Consider the following 7,800-nt stretch of genomic DNA (forward strand, 5'->3'; position numbering starts at 1 on the left):
CAAAATCCTCATCCTCATCATCTGAGGTCCTATTCTTTCTTGCCCTAGTAGCAGCTTTGGGCAATTCTAGAGAACTCCTTTCTCCCTCATAATAGTTGCCCTTAGGACTAGAACCTGCATTGAGATCAACATTGGCTTCTGAGACATTCTGACTGTCACTAGCTTCAGACATCTTTCAAACTGACCCTGTGAATAGATGGGTATGGGTAGAGTAGATGAGTCATCACAAAAGCAAATAGTTTTGAAGAAAATTGAGTTCAGATCTTAGTTTCAAGTTTTCATAGAAGGCATTTCAGATCCACCGAGTTGATCATCTCGGTGATACGAAGCACTTAACAGATACATGGCACACAATTTCAGTTAGACTGATATGTGGCTCGGTGTCTCCGATATGTTAGGGTCTCACTGAAACTTTACTTTCAGTCTCGCCGATTAGTACAACTCGGTGGCACCTAGATGTACTAGTGCAATGGCCAGGGCCAAATCGGTGACTCCGAAAATCTCAAATCGGTCGGTCCGAGATGCATTCGGCGGAAACTTAACCCTAATTTTTTTTGCTTGAAACTAATCTACGGAATTTGCAGTGTACAAGAAGATTTGAATTTGTGGCAAGAATAATGGCAATTCATGCATTGAATCATAATTTAGAACACGGAGGGGGTTGAATGTCATCCTAAGCTGGTGGAGATTCTCTACGACGGCAACGGCGGGGAAGATTTCTATTGACGGCTGCGGAATCCGGCGACGAGGCCGTGCAGGAGACGAGGGCGATGATCCGAAGACCAGGACGACGACATCAACAGGGTGCGGGAACATGACGTTTGAAGAATTTTTTAATGTATGGTCTCGCTGGATATATATACTGTTGGGGAACGTAGTATTTCAAAAATTTCCTACGATCACGCAAGATCTATCTAGGAGATGCATCGCAACGAGAGGGGGAGAGTGTGTCTACGTACCCTTGTAGACTGAAAGCGAAAGTGTTTAGTAACACGGTTGATGTAGTCGAACGTCTTCGCGATCCAACCGATCAAGTACCGAACGCACTGCTCCTCCGCGATCTGCACACGTTCAGCTCGGTGACGTCCCTCGAACTCTAGATCCAGCTGAGGCCGAGGGAGAGTTCCGTCAGCACGATGGTGTGGTGACGGTGATGATGAAGTTACCGGCGCATGGCTTCGCCTAAGCACTACAACGATATGACCGAGGTGTAAAACTATGGAGGGGGCACCGCACACGGCTAAGAGATTGTCTGTGTGTCTTTGGGGTGCCTCCTGCCCCCGTATATAAAGGAGGGAAGGAGGAGGCTGGCCAACAAGGGGCGCGCCAGGGAGAGGGGAGTCCTACTAGGATTCCAGTCCTAGTAGGATTCAGCCCCACCCTTTTTTCCTTCTATCGGAAGGGGGAAAAGGGGAAGGAGAGGGAGAGGGAGTAGGAGAAGGAAAGGGGGTGGCACCCCCTTCCCAAGTCCAATTCGGCCTCCTCCCTTGTGGGGGGTGCACCAGCCCCTTGTGGGCTGGTTAGCCTCCCTCCTATGGCCCATAAGGCCCATATCTTTCCCCGGGGGGTTCCGGTAACCTCCGGTACTCCAGAAAAATGCCCGAATCACTCGGAACCATTCCGATGTCCGAATGCAACCTTCCAATATATGAATCTTTACCTCTCGACCATTTCGAGACTCCTCGTCATGTCCGTGATCTCATCCAGGACTCCAAACAAACTTCGGTTCATCAGATCACATAACTCATAATACAAATCGTCATCGAACGTTAAGCGTGCGGACCCTACGGGTTCGAGAACTATGTAGACATGACCGAGACACATCTCCGGTCAATAATCAACAGCGGAACCTGGATGCTCATATTGGCTCCTACATATTCTACGAAGATCTTTATCGGACAAACCGCATAACAACATACGTTATTCTCTTTGTCATCGGTATGTTACTTGCTCGAGATTCGATCATCGGTATCATCATACCTAGTTCAATCTCGTTACCGGCAAGTCTCTTTACTCGTCCCGTAATGCATCATCCCGCAACTAACTCATTAGTCACATTGCTTACAAGGCTTATAGTGATGTGCTTTACCGAGAGGGCCCAGAGATACCTCTCCGATACTCGGAGTGACAAATCCTATTCTCGATCTATGCCAACCCAACAAACACCTTCGGAGACACCTGTAGAGCATCTTTATAATCACCCAGTTACGTTGTGACGTTTGAAAGCACACAAGGTGTTCCTCCGGTATTCGGGAGTTGCATAATCTCATAGTCAAAGGAACATGTATAAGTCATGAAGAAAGCAATAGCAATAAAACTCAACGATCATAATGCTAAGCTAATGAATGGGTCTTGTCCATCACATCATTCTCTAATGATGTGATCCCGTTCATAAAATGACAACACATGTCTATGGTCAGGAAACATAACCATCTTTGATTAACGAGCTAGTCAAGTAGAGGCATACTAGGGACACTCTGTTTTGTCTATGCATTCACACATGTACTAAGTTTCCGGTTAATACAATTCTAGCATGAATAATAAACATTTATCATGATATAAGGAAATATAAATAACAACTTTATTATTGCCTCTAGGGCATATTTCCTTCTGTCTCCCACTTGCATTAGAGTCAATAATCTAGTTCACATCACCATGTGATTTAACACCAATAGTTCACATCATCATGTGATTAGTTCACATCGCCATGTGACTAATACCCAAAAGGGTTTTACTAGAGTCAATACTCTAGTTCACATCTCTTATGTGATTAACACCCAAAGAGTACTAAGGTGTGATCATGTTTTGCTTGTGAGAGAAGTTTAGTCAATGGGTCTGTCACATTCAGAGCCGTATGTATTTTGCAAATATTCTATGTCTACAATGCTCTGCATGGAGCTACTCTACCTAATTGCTCCCACTTTCAATATGTATCCAGATTGAGACTCAGAGTCATCCGGATCGGTGTAAAAGCTTGCATCGGCGTAACTCTTTACGACGAACTCTTTATCACCTCCATAACCGAGAAATGTCTCCTTAGTCTTCTAAGGATAATTTTGACCGCTGTCAAGTGATCCAGTCCTAGATCAATATCGTACCCCCTTGCCAAACTCATGGCAAGGTACACAATAGGTTTGGTACACAGCATAGCATACTTTATAGAACCTATGGCTGAGGCATAGGGAATGGTTTTCATTCTCTTTCTATTTTCTGCCGTGGTCGTGTTTTGAGTCTTACTCAACTTTACACCTTGCAATACAGGCAAGAACTCCTTCTTTGACTGTTCCATTTTGAACTACTTCAAAAAATCTTGTCAAGGTATGTACTCATTGAAAAATCTTATCAAGCGTCTTGATCTATCTTTATAGATCTTGATGCCCAATGTGTAAGCAGCTTCACCGAGGTATTTCTTTGAAAAACTTCTTTCAAATACTCCTTTATGCTTTCCAGAAAATTCTACATCATTTTTTATCAACAATATGTCATTCACATATACTTATCAGAAAAGTTGTAGTGCTCCCACTCACTTTCTTGTAAATACAGGCTTCACCTCAAGTCTGAATAAAACTATATGCTTTGATCAACTCATCAAAGCGTATATTCCAACTCCGAGATGCTTGCACCAGTCCATAGATGGATCGCTGGAGCTTGCACACTTTGTTAGCACCTTTAGGATTGACAAAACCTTCTTGTTGTATCATATATAACTCTTCTTTAAGATATCCGTTAAGGAATGTAGTTTTGACATCCATTTGCCAGATTTCATAAAATGTGGCAATTGCTAACATGATTCGGACAAACTTAAGCATCGCTACGAGTGAAAAATTCATAGTCAACACCTTGAACTTGTCGAAAAACTTTTTTGCGACAATTCGAGCTTTGTAGATAGTAACACTACTATCAGCGTCCGTCTTCCTCTTGAAGATTCATTTATTCTCAATGGCTCACCGATCATCGGGCAAGTCAATCAAAGTCCATACTTTGTTCTCATACATGGATCCCATCTCAGATTTCATGGCCTCGGGCCATTTCGCGGAATCTGGGCTCATCATCGCTTCCTCATAGTTCGCAGGTTCGTCATGTTCTAGTAACATGACTTCCAGAACAGGATTACCGTACCACTCTGGTGCGGAACGTACTCTGGTTGACCTACGATGTTCGGTAGTAACTTGATCTGAAGTTTCATAATCATCATCATTAACTTCCTCACTGATTGGTGTAGGCATCACTGGAACTGATTTCAGTGATGGGCTACTTTCCAATTCGAGAGAAGGTGCAATTACCTCATCAGGTTCTACTTTCCTCCCACTCACTTCTTTCGAGAGAAACTCCTTCTCTAGAAAGGATCCACTTTTAGCAACAAAGATCTTGCCTTTGGATCTGTGATAGAAGGTGTACCCAACAGTTTCCTTTAGGTATTCTATGAAGACACATTTCTCCGATTTGGGTTCGAGCTTATCAGGTTGAAACTTTTTCACATAAGCATCGCCGCCCCAAACTTTAACAAACGACAGCTTAGGTTTCTTGCCAAACCACAGTTCATATGGTGTCATCTCAACGGATTTAGATGGTGCTCTATTTAACGTGTATGCATCTGTCTCTAATGCTTAACCCCAAAACGATAGTGGTAAATCGGTAAGAGGCATCATAAATCGCACCATATCTAATAAAGTATGGTTATGACGTTTGGACACACCATTACGCTGTGGTGTTGCAGGTGGAGTGAGTTGCGAAACTATTCCACATTGTTTCAAATGAAGACCAAACTCGTAACTCAAATATTCGTCTCTGCGATCAGATCATAGAAACTTTATTTTCTTGTTACGATGATTTTCCACTTCACTCTAAAATTCTTTGAACTTTTCAAATGTTTTAGACTTATGTTTCATCAAGTAGATATACCCATATCTGCTCAAATCATATGTGAAGGTCAGAAAATAACGATACCCGCCACAAGCCTCTACACTTCATCAGACTGCATACATCAGTATGTATTATTTCCAATAAGTCAGTTGCTCGCTCCATTGTTCCGGAGAACGGAGTCTTAGTCACCTTGCCCATGAGGCATGGTTCGCAAGCATCAAGTGATTCATAATCAAGTGATTCCAAAAATCCATCAGCATAGAGTTTCTTCATGCGCTTTACACCAATATGACCTAAACGGCAGTGCCACATATAAGTTGCACTATCATTATTAACTTTGCATCTTTTTGGCTTCAATATTATGAATATGTGTATCATTACGACCGAGATTCAATAAACCATTTATATTGAGTGTATGACCATAGAAGGTTTTATTCATGTAAATAGAACAACAATTATTCTTTGACTTAAATGAATAACCGTATTGCAATAAACATGATCCAATCATATTCATGCTCAATGCAAACACCAAATAACTTTTATTTTAGGTTCAACACTAAGGTAAAGGGAGTGTGCGATGGTGATCTTATCAACCTTGGAATCACTTCCAACTCACATCATCACCTCGCCCTTATCTAGTCTTTGTTTATTTTGCAACTCCCGTTTCGAGTTACTACTCTTAGCAACTGAACCAGTATCAAATACTGAGGGGTTGCTATAAACACTAGTAAAGTACACATCAATAACATGTATATCAAATATACCTTTGTTCACTTTGCCATCCTTCTTATCCGCCAAGTATCTAGGGTAGTTCCACTTCCAGTGACCATTTCCTTGGCAGTAGAAGGACTCATTTTCAAGCTTGGGTCTAGCTTTGGGCTTCTTCATGGGAGTGGCAACTTGCTTGCCATTCTTCTTGAAGTTCCCTTTCTTTCCATTGCCCGTTTACTTGAAACTAGTGGTCTTGTCAACCATCAACACTTGATGCTTTTCTTGATTTCTACCTTCGCTGATTTCAGCATCACGAAGAGCTCGGGAATCGTTTTCGTCATCCCTGGCATATTATAGTTCATCATGAAGTTCCAGTAACTTGGTGATAGTGACTAGAGAACTCTGTCAATCACTATTTTATCTGGGATATTAACTCCCACTTGATTCAAGCGACTATAGTACTCAGACAACCTGAGCACATGCTCACTGGTTGAGCTATTCTCCTCCATATTGTAGGCAAAGTACTTGTCAGAGGTCTCATACCTCTCGACTCGGGCATGAGTCTGAAATACCAATTTCAGCTCTTGGAACATCTTATATGCTCCGTGGCGTTCAAAATGTTTTTGAAGTCCCAGTTCTAAGCCGTAAAGCATGGCGCACTAAACTATCAAGTAGTTATCATACCGAGCTTGCCAAACATTCATAACGTCTGCATCTGCTCCTGCAATAGGTCCGTCACCTAGCGGTGCATTAAGGACATAATTGTTCTGTGCAGCAATGATGATAATCCTCAAATCACGGACCTAGTCCGCATCATTGCTACTATCATCTTTCAACATAGTTTTTCTCAAGGAACATATCAAAAATAAACGGGGAGCTACATCGCGAGCTATTGATCTACAACATAGTTATGCAAATACTACCAGGACTAAGTTCATGATAAATTAAAGTTCAATTAATCATATTACTTAAGAACTCCCACTTAGATAGACATCCCTCTAATGATCTAAGTGATCACGTGATCCATATCAACTAAACCATGTCCGATCATCACGTGAGATGGAGTAGTTTTCAATGGTGAACATCACTATATTGATCATATCTACTATATGATTCACGCTCGACCTTTTGGTCTCAGTGTTCCGAGGCCATATCTTCATATGCTAGGCTCGTTAAGTTTAACCCGAGTATTCTGCGTGTGCAAAACTGGCTTGCACCCGTTGTATGTGAACGTAGAGCTTATCACACCCGATCATCATGTGGTGTCTCGGCACGACGAACTGTAGCAACGGTGCATACTCGATCAGGGAGAAGACTTATACCTTGAAATTTAGTGAGAGATTATCTTATAATGCCACCGCCGTACTAAGCAAAATAAGATGCATAAAAGATAAACATCACATGCAATCAAATAAGTGATATGATATGCCCATCATCATCATGTGCCTTTGATCTCCATCTCCAAAGCACCGTCATGATCACCATCGTCATCGCCTTGACACCTTGATCTCCATCGAAGCATCGTTGTCGTCTCGCCAACTATTACTTCTACGACTATCGCTACCGCTTAGTGATAAAGTAAAGCAATTACATGGCGATTGTATTTCATACAATAAAGCGACAACCATATGGCTCCTGCCAGTTGCCGATAACTGTTACAAAACATGATCATCTCATACAACAATTTATATATCATCACGTCTTGACCATATCACATCACAGCAAGCCCTGCAAAAATAAGTTAGACGTCCTCTACTTTGTTGTTGCAAGTTTTATGTGGCTGCTACGGGCTTAGCAAGAACCGTTCTTACCTACGCATCAAAACCACAACGATTTTTCATTAAGTGTGCTGTTTTAACCTTCAACAAGGACCGGGCGTAGTCACACTCAATTCAACTAAAGTTGGAGAAACAGATACCCACTAGCCACCTGTGTGCGAAGCACAGCGGTAGAACCAGTCTCATGAACGCGGTCATGTAATGTCGGTCTCGGCCGCTTCATCCAACAATACTGCCGAATCAAAGTATGACATGCTGATAAGCGGTATGACTATTATCGCCCACAACTCTTTATGTTCGGCCTTCTCCCTTGTGGGGGGTGCACCAGCCCCTTGTGGGCTGGTTAGCCTCCCTCCTATGGCCCATAAGGCCCATATCTTTCCCCAGGGGGTTCCGGTAACCTCCCGGTACTCCGAAAAAATGTCCGAATCACTCAAAACCATTCCGA

Source organism: Triticum aestivum, chromosome 7D (assembly GCF_018294505.1).
Source record: "Triticum aestivum cultivar Chinese Spring chromosome 7D, IWGSC CS RefSeq v2.1, whole genome shotgun sequence".
In the NCBI taxonomy this organism is placed as follows: domain Eukaryota; kingdom Viridiplantae; phylum Streptophyta; class Magnoliopsida; order Poales; family Poaceae; genus Triticum; species Triticum aestivum.